This window comes from Heterodontus francisci, unplaced genomic scaffold (assembly GCF_036365525.1).
Source record: "Heterodontus francisci isolate sHetFra1 unplaced genomic scaffold, sHetFra1.hap1 HAP1_SCAFFOLD_86, whole genome shotgun sequence".
NCBI lineage: Eukaryota > Metazoa > Chordata > Chondrichthyes > Heterodontiformes > Heterodontidae > Heterodontus > Heterodontus francisci.
Window position 1 is genome coordinate 3371953 of NW_027141093.1, and position 15987 is coordinate 3387939.

General features: G+C 44.0%; 1 non-coding gene across 1 annotated transcript; it reads left to right on the top strand.

The window, feature by feature from the left end:
• Nucleotides 1–14347: 14347 nt before the first annotated feature.
• On the top strand, nucleotides 14348–14429 carry trnas-gcu (transfer RNA serine (anticodon GCU)). The gene has a single exon. It is a non-coding gene; the product is annotated as a tRNA-Ser (tRNA).
• Nucleotides 14430–15987: the final 1558 nt, after the last annotated feature.

Sequence of the window (15987 nt, forward strand, 5' to 3'; positions counted from 1 at the left end):
CTACTTTTTACCCTGCAGCCAATTTTGGATCCACACTGCCACTGCCCCTTTAATCCCATCTGCTTGAATTTTGTTAGCAAGTCATAGAGAGATGCAAAACTGAAACAGGCCCTACGGCCCACTGAGTCTGTGCTGACCAACCACCACCCATTTATAGTAATCCTACACCATAATCCCATATTCCCTACCACATCCCCACCATTCTCTTACCGACACGAGGAGCAATTTACAACAGCCAATTTACCTATCAACCTGCAGTCTTTGCTTGTGGGAGGAAACCGGAGCACCCAGCAGAAACACACACAGTCACAGGGAGAACTTGCAAACTCTGCACAGGCAGTACCCAGAACTGAACCTGGGTTGCGAGAGCTGTGAGGTTGCAGTGCCAACCACTGTGCCATTGTGCTGCCCCAAGTCTAGTTTATTGTACCTTTTCAAACACAATTTTGACGTCCAGACACGTACCATTAACCTCACCACCCTCGTCAACTCTCTCTGAAACTTCATCAAAGAAATTAATTCATTAATTATTTCAGACACAATCTTCTGTTAACCAATCTGTACTGGCTGTCATTTATCAGCCCATGTTCTACCAAGTGACAGTTAATTTCCTCCTGAATAATTGTCTCTAAAAGTTTCCCCACCACCGACATTAGACTAATTGGTCTGTAGTTCCTGGGTTTATCTCTCTTTTTAAACAGGGCTGTAATATTCACAATCCTTGCAGACTTATCTTTTAATTCTGGAAAGTCTATTGTAGACAATCACTTTGGGCATGACTTTAACCAATTAAAGCAACAGGATACTTGATTGAGAGTAAAATAGTACTTAATAATTGAAAGTAAAATTATACTTAACAAACTTGGGGAATATAACTTTACAGCTCTGGGGACTGGTCGAGCTTGGTCTCAGAGTGTCACGGTCCTCTTTGTCCAGTCTAGATCCCTCGTCAGATGGAGAACTTGGTTGATGATCTGAGTCTTTACCCCTGAGATCTTCTAGTGTTCCTGCACACTGAAACCTTACAAGATCCCTACTTTTAACCCCTGGATGGCCATCACACCACCATGTAAAATAATAATTGGTCCTAGCTGTTGCTAGGTACATTTAATTAGTTCTTAATAATGTCTTCCACTAACAGTCACCTGTCCTCAGAATCTCAGACATGAGTACAATGGAGTGGTTTCACACTGTCTCCCAATCTGATCTGAAACATGTTTCCTGTTCATTAAATCTAGACTCTTGAAGGTCACGATGTACCATACCATGGGTTTTATCAGGGGTCCGAGAAAGGTCCATTGTTTGAATACATTTAGCTGAAACTGTCCTTTCCCACAAAGACACAGAAACTCACAGTAATTAGATTGAACAAACTTTAAATGAAAACCCATTCTCTCTAAAATGTTTATTGATTCATTAATTATAACTCAATCAAGGTTCATTTCTTTTACAATCATCTGTTTCAGGATGGGTAGCTACTCATTAATTATACAGGATATAAACGTTAGTACTGAACACAAAATGGTTCCTTTGGTCATGTGTTCATTATAAAATGGCTTTCTTAACGTTGTTAGTTATGACAATGGATACATGATAAAAATGGTCAAGTTAAACTGAGATCGAACTACCCAAGCTTACCTCCATCCTCCAGTCCTCTGGCATCATTCCCAAATTCAAGGAGGATTGAAAGATTGTGGTTCGAGTCTCTGCTATTTCCACCCTGACTTCCCTCAGCAACCCAGGATGCAGCCCATCCAGACCGGGTGACTTTTCTACTGTGAGCACTGCAAACCTTGTAATTGTCTCCTTTTTAACTATTTTCATCCCCTCCAAATTCTCCACTTCCTCCTCCTTTACTGTGACATTTGCAGCACCCGTTTGTTTTGTGATGACAGATGAAATGTACTTAATTAGTACCTCAGCCACACCCTCTGCCTCCACAGGATCTCCTAATTGACCCACCCTTTCATTGACTGTCCATATGTTGGTAAAAGACTTCAGTGTTCCCAGTTATGTGACCTGCTAATCTTTTCTCATACATTCTCTTGCTGATCTCATTTCCTTTTTCAGCTCTCCTCTGTACTTTCTGTATTCTGCTTGTTTCTCTACTGCAGATGAATCCTCACATGATTTTTCAGTGAATGGTTTTTGAACTATTTTGTCAAAGGATTTAGTTTTGTAAATTTCTCCCTCGCTCCCCTCATGGTCAGGCAGAAAGTTTAACTGCTGTGTTTTCAAACAGCAACAGCTTTATTTGAAAAGCCATTGGGACAGGATTCCGGGTTTTAATCCAGTCACAAATCTGGTTCTGATGTCTTGTGGCTCCAGCTGTCACATGACCTGTCAGAGGATGACCTCATAATTGACCCAGTCATGGAGCTGTGGGTTGATGTTTAAATTGCTTCAAAATAATTTTCCAGAAGGACAATCAAAATGAATCGATATATAAAAGGTAGATTTTGTGAATTTGTGCTCCCAATGGAAATTCCTGCAGAATCTGCTGGTTTTCATATCCCCACACAGGAAGCTCTGTGCTCGGAGTCTGTATTCATTACATCAACATTATACAGAATCATTTCATGGGAGACCCCAGTGTGAATTGTAGACAGGTGGGTCAGTTTTAACTTTCAAAGTAACACAGAAGCAAAATACTGCTGATACTGGAAATCTGAAATAAAAACAGAAAATGCTGGAAATACTCAGCAGGTCGAGCAGCATCTGTGGAGAGAGAGACAGAGTTAACTTTTCAGATCTGTGACCTTTCATCAGAACTGAGCTGAAATTGTCTGAGGGACTGCGATTGTGGAATCAATTTCAGTGTCAAAGACATTGTACTTGGTAAGGATAGGAAGATGGAGATTATTAAGTACAGTGCAAAAGTATAGATGCTTTTACATTATTTTAATCAAAATTGATTTAAACTTTGTGCTCATGAATCCTATCTTTTGATCACAATGACACTGATAACAATGGAAAAAGCAAGACTTGCATTTCACGACCACAGGACATTGCAAACCCTTTTACAGCCAATGAAGGAAGGACTTTTAAAGTGTAGTCACTCAACAGTACAATAGAGTACCCTACAATAAAGATGTATAAGATTCTCACCACACAACTGCCAGACAATGACCATCCCAAACAAGAGAGAATCTAACCATCTCCCTTTGACATTCAATGGCATTACCATCGCTGAATCCCCCACTCTCAACAACCTGGGGGTTACCATTGAGCAGAAACTGAACTGCAGTAGCCATATAAATATTATGGCTACAAGAGCAGGTCAGAGACTAGGAATCCTGCGGCAAGTAACTCACCTCCTGACTCCCCAAAGCCTGGACATTAGTCAGGGGTATGATGGAATACTCTCCACTTGTCTGGCTGGGTGCAGCTCCAACAATACTCAAGAAACTCAACAGGACAAAGCAGCCCGCTTGATTGGCACCCCATTTACAACATTCATGCCCTCCATCACTGGCACACAGTGGCAGCAGTGTGTACCATCCACAAGATGCACTGCAGCAATGTGCCAAGGCTCCTGAGACAGCACCTTCCAAACCCGCGACCTTTATCACCTAGAAGGACAAGGGCAGCAGATGCATGGGAACACCACAACCTGCAAGTTCCCCTCCAAGCCACACACCATCCTGAATTGTAACTGTATCACCGTTCCTTCACTGTTGCTGGGTCAAAATCCTGGAACTCTCTTCATAACAGCAGCACATGGACTGCAGTGGTTCAAGAAGGCAGCTCAGCACCACCTTCTCAAGGCAATTAGGGATGGATAATAAATGCTGGCCCAGCCAGCGACACCCACCTCCCATGAATGAATAAAAAAATGATAATATCCTGTAATCCTCCAAAGTAGAAAATACAGATGGAAATGAAAAATAATAAAACAGTCAGCATGGATTTCACAAAGAAAGACTTGATTAACCTTATCTTTGAAAAATCAACAGCAAGACTAATATAGCAGATGTAGAAGAGTTTAAGTTAATAAAGCCTCATCCTTTTATGTGCTTGAACCATCAAATTGTGGGTTAACAAACAAACATACTAACTGACAGAGCTGCATGTTGTGCTTTCTAAATTACCCTAAAGTAGGGTGTTAATGAGTTAAAGCTTCAGGTTGCTGCAACCAGAATAGCCATTGTCCACTATCAGTTTTACTGTTATAAATAAAGGGTGGAACATTCATTGTGAATCTATAGAAACAGTCTGGTCCTGCACACTGCAGACACATCCACGTCATCACCAACCAGCTCTCCTATAATTGGTGCAGTTATTTGACTTTGCCCCATTCGCTCCATGGAATTACTTTTAAAAGATTTTAAATTACAAGCAGTTTTGTTAATGTTCAGCCTTTGAGAAGAAATCATTCCCTGGCCACAGTGGAGACAGCATTGAATATAAAACAGTAGACTACCAGGTAACACAGTGAAAGCTGATCAGCTAATCTATAATTACTTACATTTCTTAATTTTGCTCTTGCTATTCGGTTTTTCATCATTTTCAGCTCCTGACTGTGGATATTATTGTGATTAAATGTGAAAAGATGCACTGTGTCTCAGCCCCGGTATATTGGCTCTTTCTCTGTACAGTGCTGTATACACTCAGATACTGACAGTGTCTCTCCCTCCCTCAACTTTCCAGCCCTGACGGTGCAGAAAGCCCTGCTCAAAGTTACACATTCTGACTGTTTGCAGTTGATTAGTGAGAGATTATTAACGTATCCTTCTGCAGCGCTGTCTCGGTTAATAACAGCAGATCTAAGCCACATTTCAGATACAGAAACAGATGCATCAATTATTCCCTCTTTCCCAGAGTGAGTGAGGCCGGGACAAGCAGCAACATTCCGGCCCCACACTCTGCAATTACCCAGCACCAGTGGAAAGCAGTGAATACAGATTCAATCATTGGGTTAATGTCCATTACAGGGATGCAAGATTCCACAGCCCAGGATAAACATCCCCATACACCGAGAACAAGCTCAGGAAAACCCGGGGGAGTTAATATCCCAATCACTGAGCATTCCAGCAACATTGAACAAGTTCCTGAACTGAGTGAACCTTTCAAAGTACAGAAGTGCGGACGAGGTCAAAAAGGTCTGAACAGTTGAGGTGACTGAGCGGTTTCAGCTTCTCTGTTCAGGTTGCAGCTTTCACTGGAGGCATGTGCTCAAATCCCACTTCTGACAACTTGATTTTCAGTTACTTTGCAGAGCTTCCTTGAAGGTTTGAGGTAGAGTAAATACTGAGGAACTGTTTCTAACTGCTGAAAGGTCAATAACCGAAGGTTATAGATTTAAGGTGACTCACAAAACCAGAAGGAACTTGAGGAAAAATCGATTTCTGCAACATGTGGTTAGGATTTCAGTTATGTGGATAGATTGGAGAAGATGGGGTTGTTCTCTTCAGAGAGGAGATTTGATAGAGGTGTTCACAATCATGAGGGGTCGTGACAGACCCGATAGAAATTGTTGGTAGAAGGATTGAGACTCAGGTAAAAGCTGTGGCTCAGTTTGTCACACTCACCTCGAAATCACAAGCTTCTGGGTTCAGATTTCACAGCTGACACTCCAGTGCAGCACTGAGGGTGTTGAAGGTGCTGCCTTTCAGGTGTGATGTTAAACCAAGACCTGGTCTGCATGTTTGGGTGAATGTAAAAGATCCCATGCTGCAATTTCAAACAAGTGAAGAGCAATTCTCCCTGGTGTTGTGATCAATATTTGCCCCTCAATCAGATCAGTTGGTCATTATCACATTGCTGTTTGTGGGTATTAGCTGCTGCATTTCTGACATTACAACAGTGATTACACTTCAAAAGTATTTCATTGTCTACAAAGTGCTTTGATATGTCCAGTGGTCTTGAAAGGTGCTATATAAATGCAAGTCTTTTCTTTCTTTATCACAACACATTGCTGTGTAAACCATGGTTCTTCATGTCACCCCTGGTTCTTCTGCTAATCACCTGATATCTGTGTCCTCTGCTTACTGACCCTTTTACCACTGGAAACAGTTTCTCCTGATTTAAACTATTGAAGAACTTCATGACTTTGAACAAATGTGTCAAATCTTTTCTGAATTTTCTCTGCTGCAAGGAGAACAACCCCAGCTTCTGCAATCTCTCCACATAACTGAAATCCCTCACCCTGCTACCATTGTGGTAAATCTCTTTTTTATTCTTTCATGGGATGTGGGCACTGCTGACACAATGTGATTCCTGTCAACGGAGCGGCCCGCTGACATCATCGGACTGTGCCAAGCTGTGCATAGGCACAGCTACATCTTGCCAGGATTAAGTGGCACATGTGGAGGATGATGTCATTGCGCAGCGCCAACTACATCACATATCCGCGCTTGGTCCATCTTCGCACATGTGCGCTAAAGCGTCATCAGGTTTCCAGCCCCTCACTCAGCTGGAGGAAGCGGCTGAATAGGAGACTTTGAGGCTGGAGCTCTCCCCCGTCGGCAACTCGCTCCAGGCCTCGACGCTTCCTCCCCTCAGACGCTCGCTGTACACCTCGATGCTCCCCTGGACAATTGTTCCCCACTCGCGTCATCCAGCTCTATGGCCGCATGCTCTCTGCCCCCCAACCCCGCTCCAGCCGCCAGCTCTAGGCCATGCCACTTCCCTCCTCTAGGCCACTCACTACTCACTCCTACGTCACACTTTGCAGCCCACCTTGCTTCTTCGGGCGGCGCGTGGAGACTGGACAAACGTGGGAGCAAGTGGCCGAGAGAAGGGAAGCAGCGCAGCCTAGAGCTAATGGCTGGAGGGGAGGGGGGTGGAGAGTGAGCGAACGACTGGAGAATGGGGTGACATGATCGGGAGACAATCGGCCAGGGAAGTAGGGGGGGGAGCAGCGAGGTCTGGAGCGAGCGACTATGGAGGGTGGAAGCGGCCGGTGCAAAGCAGGGGGAGAAAGCGAGTTGTGCCACCTAGTGGTTGCGTTGTCAGCAAACGCAGCCTTTATTGTCCATCCTTAATTGCCCTTGAGAAGGTGGTGGTGAGCTGCCTTTTTGGAGCTGCTGCAGTCCATGTGTTGTACGTAAACCCACAGTGCTGTTAGGAAGTGAGTTCCAAGATTTTGATCCAGTGACAGTGAAGGAATGGTGATATAGTTCCCAGTCAGGACAGTGTGTAACTTGGAGGGGAGCTTGCAGATGGTGGTGTTCCCATTCATCCAATGTCCTTCCAGGTGGTCGAGGTTGGGGGTTTGGAAGGTGCTGCAGAAGGAGGCTTGGTGAGTTGCTGCAGTGCATCTTGTAGATGGTACACACTGCTGCCACTGTTCACTGGTGGTGCAGGAAGTGAATATTTAAAGTAGTGGATGGAGTGCTGATCAAGTGATCTGCTTTGTCCTGGATGGTGTTGAGTTTCTTTGGTGTTGTTGGAGCTCCACTCATCCAGGCAAGTGGGGAGTATTACATCACACTCCTGACTTGTGACTTGTAGATGGTGGACAGGAGGTGAGTTACTTGCAGCAGAATTCCCAGCCCCTGACCTGCTCTTGTAGCTACGGTATTTATATGACTGATCCAATTCAGTTTCTGCTCATTGGTAACCCCCCGGATGTTGATTGTGAAGGATTCAGCAATGGTAATGTCATTGACTGTCAAGGGGAGATGGTTAGATTCACTCTTGTTGGAAATGGTCATTGCCTGGCATTTTTGTGGCGTGCATGTTACTTGCCACTTATCAGTCCAAGCCCAATCTTGCCCAGGTCTCTCTTCATGTGGACACGGACTGCTTCAGTATCTGAGGAGTTACTAATGCAACTGAACATTTTGCAATCATCAGTGAACATTTCCACTTCTGACCTTATGATGGAAGGAAGTTTATTGATTCTAGACAGATACATGAATGGGCAGGAAGAAAAGAGATACAGACCCTTAGAAAATAGGCGACATGTTTAGATAGAGGATCTGGATCGGCGCAGGCTTGGAGGGCCGAAGGGCCTGTTCCTGTGCTGTAATTTTCTTTGTTCTTTTTTTGTTCTTTGATGAAGCAACTGAAGACGGTTGGGGCCTAGGACACTACCCTGAGGAACTCCTGAGCGATGTCTGGTACTGAGATGATTGGCCACCAACAACCAGCACCATATTCCTTTGCGCAAGGTATGACTCCAACCAGTGGAGATTTTTCTCCTTGATTGCAACTGACTTCAATTTTGCAAGGGCTCCTTGATGCCCTTGGCAAGAGCTCACTGTCACCTCACCTCACCTCCTGAATTCAGCTCTTCTGTCCATATTTGGGCCAAGGCCATAATGAGGTCAGGAACTAAGTGGCCCTGGCGGAACCCAAAATGAGCATTGGTGAGTAGGTTATGGCTGTGTAAGTGCTGCTTGATAGCACTGTCAACGACACCTTCCATCACTTTACTGATGATCAAGAGGAGGCTGATCGGGCAGGAATTGATCGGGTTGGATTTGTCCTGCCTTTTGTATACAGAACATACCTGGGCAATTTTCCACATTGCTGGGTAGATGCCAGTGTTGTAGCTTGGCGGTCGGTGTGGCTAGTTCTGGAGCACAAGTCTTCAGCACTGCAGCCAGGATGTTGTCAGTATCCAGAGCCTTCAGCCATTTCTTGATATCATGTGGAGTGAAGTGGATTTAGCTGAAGATTGGCACCTGTGATGCTGTGGACCTCAGGAGGAGGCCGAGATTGATCATCTACTTGGCACTTCTGGCTGAAGATGGTTGCAAATGATTCAACCTTGTATTTTGCACTGATATAATGGTCTCCCTTATCATTAAGAATGGGGATATTTGTGGAGCCTCGTCCTCCTGTTAATTGTTTAATTATCCACCACCATTCAGGACTGGATGTGGCAGGACTGCAGAGCTTTGATCTGATCTGTTGGTTGTGAGATCACTCAGCTCAGTCTATTGCATGCTGCTTCCGCTATATGACATGCAAGTAATCCTGTGTTGTCGCTTCACTCATTTTTAGGTCTGCTTGGTGCTGTTCCTGACATGCCCTCCTGCACACTTCATTGAACCACTATTGCTCCCTTGGCTTGATGGTAATGGTAGAGTGAGGGATATGCCAGGCCATGAGGTAACATATTGTGTTTAAATACAGTTCTGCTGCTGCTGATGACCCACAGTGCCTCATGGATGTCCAGTTTTGAGCTGCCAGATCTGTTCATTTCTTCCGTCAGATATAATTGAAAAAAAAATTCTGAAGAAATGCATGAACTAAATAAAAAGGAGAGAGAAATAAATACTGACAAAATGGATGGCAGAATTTGGAAGGTAAAAAGATTTCAGTTTTATTATTGATGAGTGAGAGGAATATATCACACTTTGGGGCTTCTGGAAGTGGATTTACTGATAATCTGGGGAATTGATAGGAAACTGCTTCATAGTTGGTGGAACAAATTCCCGCCCTTGGGGTGGAGCCAACAGCTGCATCCGTCCAATAACAGACAGAGTAGAAGTACTGTATCAGGCCTTGTTAACTCAGTTGGTAGAGCATGGGACTTTTAATCTCAGGGTCTTGGATTTGAGACCCTTGTTGTGTGGTTGTTCTTCCCTTTTTCAGTCTTCATCAGCAGAGAGTTCAAGGAGTGTTTGAAATTAAATTCAACAACATCACCAGATTTCAACTACTCCCATCCCGCCCCCTCCCAGTGTAGTTGACAGGACTCTCAACCTCTGCCTTCCCCCTTCCCCTCCCTCCCAGATCTGCGACAGGGTTCCCCTTGTCCTAACTTTCCACCCCACCTGCCTCCACATCTAAAGGATCATCCTCCACCATTTCCGCCACCTCCAGCGTGATGCCACCACCAAACGCATCCTCCCCTCCCCTGTCAGCATTCCGAAGGGATTGTTCCCTCCGCGACACCCTGGTCCACTCCTCCATTACCCCCAATACCTCGTCCCCTTCCCAAGGCACCTTCCCATGCAATCGCAGGAGATATAATACCTGCCCTTTTCCCTCCTCTCTGCTCATTATCTAAAGCCCCAAACACTCCTTTCAGGTGAAGCAGCGATTTACTTGTACTTCTTTCAATTATGTATACTGTATTCACTGCTCACAATGCGGGCTCCTCTAAACTGGGGAGACCAAACGCAGATTAGATGGAACACCTCTGCTCATGCCGAAAGCATGATCCTGAGCTTCGGGTTGCTTGCCATTTCAACACTCTCCCCTGCTCTCATGTCAACATTTCTGTCTTTGGCCTGTTCCAGTGTTCCAGTGAAAATCAACCCAAGCTCGAGGAGCAGCACCTGACCTTTAGATTCGGCACTCTGCAGCCTTGTGAATTGAACATTGTGTTCAATAACATCAGAGCATGACTGGTGTCAGGCAACCACAAGCATTAACACACTCTTTGCCTTTGTCCCAGGACAGCTTTGTTATTTAATCTCTCCTTCCCTCTGCACTATCAAACACCTTCCCCTTTGTTCTCTCCCACATGCACCTCCCCGTCACTTGTTTAAAACCTAATTCTTCTCTAACCTGTGTCAGTTCTGATGAAAGGTCACAGACCAGAAACGTTAACTCTGTTTCTCTCACCACAGATGCTGCCAGAGCTATTGAGTATTTCCAGCACTTTTTGTTTTTATTTCAGATTTCCAGCATCTGCAGTATTTTGCTTTTATTGTGTCAGAAAGTCTTTCCTTGATTCAGGACTCTTAGCTCTCTCCAGAATCTCTCTGCTAAAGATTGAACTTTATCTCATTTCACTCACAGCTCAGGGTCAGTGTGGCACAGTGGGACTTCTGGCTGTGTCCCACTTCACAATCCCTCAGTACTGAGAAAACAATGGGGAATATTACTCACATGTTGTGTTCTGTAACTTTTTACAAACACTTTAATGTATATGTTGTCTTCCAAAGCAGTGACAGAATGGTGGCTTTAGTGTGCTGTTGAAATAGCTTTGTTGAGTTCGTGCTGTACGAACAGTTAAACAGTTCTTGGTTCAATCCCAGGTTTTGGCACTTTCAACCTCTCCTGTGTCTTTTTCTTTGGCTCCAATTGTCAAGCTGCATGATTTACTCTGAAATTAGCACCAGAGAACCAAGGCACCAGCGAGCATGAGGAGCTGAAATTAGCACAGATCAAATCCACTCAATATTTCTGACTGAAGATGGTTGCAAATGCTTGAGCTTCATCTTTTGCACTGACGTGCTCAGCACCACCATCATTGAGGATTTGAATGTTTTTGGAGCCTCCTCATCTTGTTAGTTATTTAATTATCCACCACCATTCACGACTGGATGTGGCAGGACTGTGGAGCTGTGATCAGATCCTGAGGGAGATATCCGTGTGTGGAGTGGCGGGATGTATGGAGAGTGATCCTGAAGAGGGTGTCCGAGCCTGGAGTGGAAGCTTTCCGTGGAGGTACAGGAGTAGGTCATTCAGCCCCAGTGTTTTATAAAGGTTTAGCATAACTTATTTGCTTTTACTCTATGCCTCTATTAATAAAGCCAATTGTCCTGTTTGCTCTTAGCAACCTTTTCAAACCTTGATCAAAAAAGATTGGTGTACATTGTCTCATTCTTCCTCCCAAACTGTATCACTTCACAAGTCTCTGTGTAAAATTTTATCTGTTGTGTGAAAGCCCATTTTACCAGTGTGTTTAAGTTCCTCTGAAGTGTGTTACTGTCACTGGCATAGGACGAAATTCACGAGCATTCTTTGATGCTATCTCCGTGGAAAGAGCAATCTTACACACTAGCTCAAATTGGGATTTTGTGTGTTTGGTCTCTTTCCTCATCCACCAATATAAGCACAAATCTGTCTCATAATGTACGGTCTAAGAATGTGCCAATGTTGCAATGTGGTGATAAATTCTTCAGTGTCACAATGTACTCACCAACTGTTTCACTACTTTTCTGATTTCTGGATCCAAGTTTGTAGCTTTCCGCGATCTCTAGTGGCTTAGGGTTGAGCCTCACTTCAACGAAGAAACGGAAAATTATGATTTAAAGATTACACAGTCAATCATTCACATCTCTGTCTTCTCCTGAACTTCGAGTTCAAATTTGTTTGTGAAGTTGATTCACACGTTAAGACAGCACAGTCTTTGTCTTTGTGAAGGAAGTGATTTGGGAATGGCTGGTTGAAACTGTCCCTTCTTGCACAGAAATTCAGTGCAAATACTTGATCACTCACAATTTCCTTGAGAGAAATTTGTTCACAATCGCATTCGACTCAGAAACGGCCTCAGCATTAATCTCACTGAAGCAGAATGTGACCGTGTTGTTTGTTTCAGAATGTTGTTGCCGTTATTTGTCGCTTTTAACCAAGACTGGGAGACAGGGCAAGGTTGATCCGAGGTTGGAATATATTATCATTCAGGAGCAAGAAAAATCAAAAGGAACAAAATAAGAAAACCCAGTCTCCGGATTTGAGAATCTGTAGATCCGCTTTGGGAAAGTGAATCAGAGCAGAATGAAGGGTGAACTGTCCAGAAGAGATGAAGACACAGCTCAGTCAACACGTTCCCCTGGTTTATGATGCTGGAACATTCATCACACAGAAATGATTCAACCCAATGACAAACATTCTTCCAGCTGATAATTTATGCTACTGATTTAAGGACTGTCTCATGTGGTTACCGAGTGACGACGAGAAGATATTAAACTTTGTTCTATTCAATCCAGCTGTGATAAAGTTTGAATTTTTCTCCCTTTTATAAACAGTATTTGAAGGGTCTCGGTAACAATGTTCAGTGTTGATGAGAGTGGGGTCTGGGTGAGAAGCTGCTGAGTGTGACAGGGTCAGGACTGGATGCAGGAAGTTCTCTGACAGTCTCCCTCTATCTCTCTAATGGGTTTGAGTTGATTTACGACTGGTAGCTTTTATTTTACTTTTCTTATTTAGAGATAATGCCCCTTCGGCCCACCGAGTCTGTGCCAACCGGCAACCACCCATTTATACTAATCCTACATTAATCCCATATTCTCTACCACATCCCCACCATTCTCCTACCACGTACCTACACTGGGGACAATTTACAATGGCCAATTTACCTATCAACCTGCAAGTCTTTTGGAGGTGGAAAGAAACCAGAGCACCCGGCGGAAACCCACACAGACATAGGGAGAACTTGCAAACTCCACAGAGGCAGTACCCAGAACTGAATCCTGGTCGCTGGAGCTGTGAGGCTGCGGTGCTAACCATTGCGCCACTGTGCTGCTGTTGGTGTTTTGATAAATGAAGGAAGTTCCCTCCACCCATTTTTTTTGGACAAACAGTGTGGTATAAGGATGTAAAGGGTTAATGCTGAAGATAGTGGGATCAACCCCTCCCACTGTCAGAGTGATGATAGAACAGTCACATGAGATGAAGTTTGGGAGAAGAGAGAGCAGCACCAAGGATGCTAGCTTAGCAGGCTTGATGAGTGTGTATAGAGTATTGTGCAAATTAGAAAAGAGTTCTTAGTTCTTTCAGCAGGAATTGTGTCCAGAAAATATCGAGAAACTCACAATTTTATTATTCAGGAGTCGGAACACAGATATTAATTCCAAGTGACAGTTCTGGGACCAATTAACAAAAAAAGTAGAGAATAATATTGCTCACTGATTGAAATCCCCTAGTGAGGAGACAGTTAAACAGGTGATCTTTTGGGGCATCCTTCGATCCAAGGTTTCAGCAACATTTAATCTCCCTTTTTGGTGAAATTCTCTGTTATTTGCAACTTTTTTTTATCAGCTTTGATGGGCGAGTGAAAAAACTGAAAAGATTGAACAGTTCCATCCTTTCTTTTCTTCCTTCTTCTCTTCTTTCCATCAGTTTCTCTTTTCTGTCCCAGATCAATATAATGATGAGAATCCCAATTTAATCTGCTGTTTCTGGTGTTTTATCCATTCCAATCAAAATTTCAACATTCCAATCAAATCTATTTGTTATTCCACAGTGTCTCTCCATGTGTTTTATTCTGTTGTATTCTCTCACAGTCTGTTTGATGATCAATGTTACATCTCACTCTCTGTTCTGGTGAAGATCAGAAGCAGTGATATCTGTTTACACCACCCGACAAGTCGGCCTGATGCTGTGGCTCGCTGATCATGTGGGGTTAAAGCAATTCTTCCAGTCAGTTAGTTCAGTTTTCATTTCATGAGAAATTCGGTCATCATGACTTCATCAGTGACCGAATGGTTCAGGTGTCTAAGTGATGTTAATCATGATGTGATGAAATGATTGTATGTTCCAGTCTTTCCGTGGTGGGTTTTCACACTGAGTAGAAACGTGTTGGACATGGTCTGGAAATGTTTCACACTGCTCCATTCCCAACTTCATTTACTTACAGAAGATATATTTCCATCATTCCACAGCTGGCTGCAAAGCCAGAAGCTGTGCTGAAGGTGACAGCTATGTCTCTGCAGCTGATAAGGTGGCCGAGAGGTTAAGGCATTGGACTGCTAATCCATTGTGCTTTGCACACGTGGGTTCGAATCCCATCCTTGTCGCTAGTTTATGAGCTGTTTCGTGTATTATTTATGTTGGGTGAGCTTTTGTGTCAAGTCAGCCTCGAAACCTGTTCTTGTCAATGTCCAGACAGTGATTCCAGAATTTGTTATACTTTATTAAAATTGAGACAGACAATTGGAATTCTTCACCCAAACTGCACTGGAATGAAGATCAAATAGGGATCACGAAACGGAGCAGGATTTTTCCTCCCCTCCTTCCTTCCATCATTACTTTCTCTGGATTTGCACCAAGTGAAAGACAAATGGGAAAAGCAAATGGCGAGGGAGCAGACGCAGAAAATTATCCTTTGGCAAGAAATTTATTTTCAAATCTTCTTGATATATTAAGTGAGTGAGCAATGCTTTGGCAGATGGAGTTTAAAATGAGGGGTCATCTACTACCTACGATAGATCAGAGTGTTTTTTTGTAAGAGGTGAGATGTTAGAAACGGTTGAGGAGCAGAGACCCGAATACTGAATTGATAAAAGCTGGTAGAAAATAATGTGAAAAGTGAACAGAATCTGAAGATTGGAACTCATGGTGTAGTGATATAAAGCTCTGTGCTCCTGAAGTATATGTCCAAGCCCAGATTGTGGGGAATCTGTGGAGAGTGATTTGGTTTTTATTCATTCTTGGGTGTGAGTATCGCTGATAAGGCGAGCATTTATTACCCATTCCTATTGCCGTTGAGAAGGTGGTGGAGAGCTGCCTTCTTGAACTGATGCAGTCCATATGGTGCAGGAACACCCACAGTGCTATTGGGGAGGGAGTTCCAGGATTGTGACCCAACAACAGTGAAGAAATGGCGATATCGTTCCAAGTCAGGATGGTGAGTGACTTGGAGGGGAACCTGCAGGTAGTGAGTTCCCATGCATCTGCTGCCCTTGTCCTTCGAGGTGGTAGCGGTCACGAGTTTGGAAGGTGCTGTTGAAGGGTACTTGGCGAGTTGCTGCAGTGCATATGGAGATGGTACACACTGCAGCCACTGTTTACTGGTTGTGGAGGGATTGAATGTTTAAGGTGGCGGGTGAGGTGCCGATCAAGTGCGCTGCTTTGTCCTGGATGGTGTTGAGCTTCTTGAGTGTTGTTGAGTGGGATGTATTCCATCACACTCCTGACTTGTGCCTTGTAGATGGTGGACAGGATTTGGGGTGTCAGGAGGTGAGATACTTGCTGCAGAATTCGTAATCTCTGACCTGCGCTTGTAGCCACAGCATAGATGTGACTGGTCCAGTTACGTTTCTGGTCAAGATGTTGATGGTGGGGGATTTAACGATGATAATGCTTCTGAATATCAAAAGGTAGATTTTTTTTCTCTCTCATTGGGGATGTTCACTGCTTGGCACTTGTGTGGTCAGAAGGTTGCTTGTCACTTATCAGCTCAAGCCTGAATGTTGCTCAGGTCTTGCTGCTTGCAGGCACAGACTGCTTCAGTATCTGAGGAGTTGTGAATCATCATCTAACATTCCCACTTCTGACTTATGTTGAAGAGAAAGTCGTCAATGAAACAGCTGGGATGTTTGGGTCTACGACACTACCCTGAGAAACTCCTGAGGC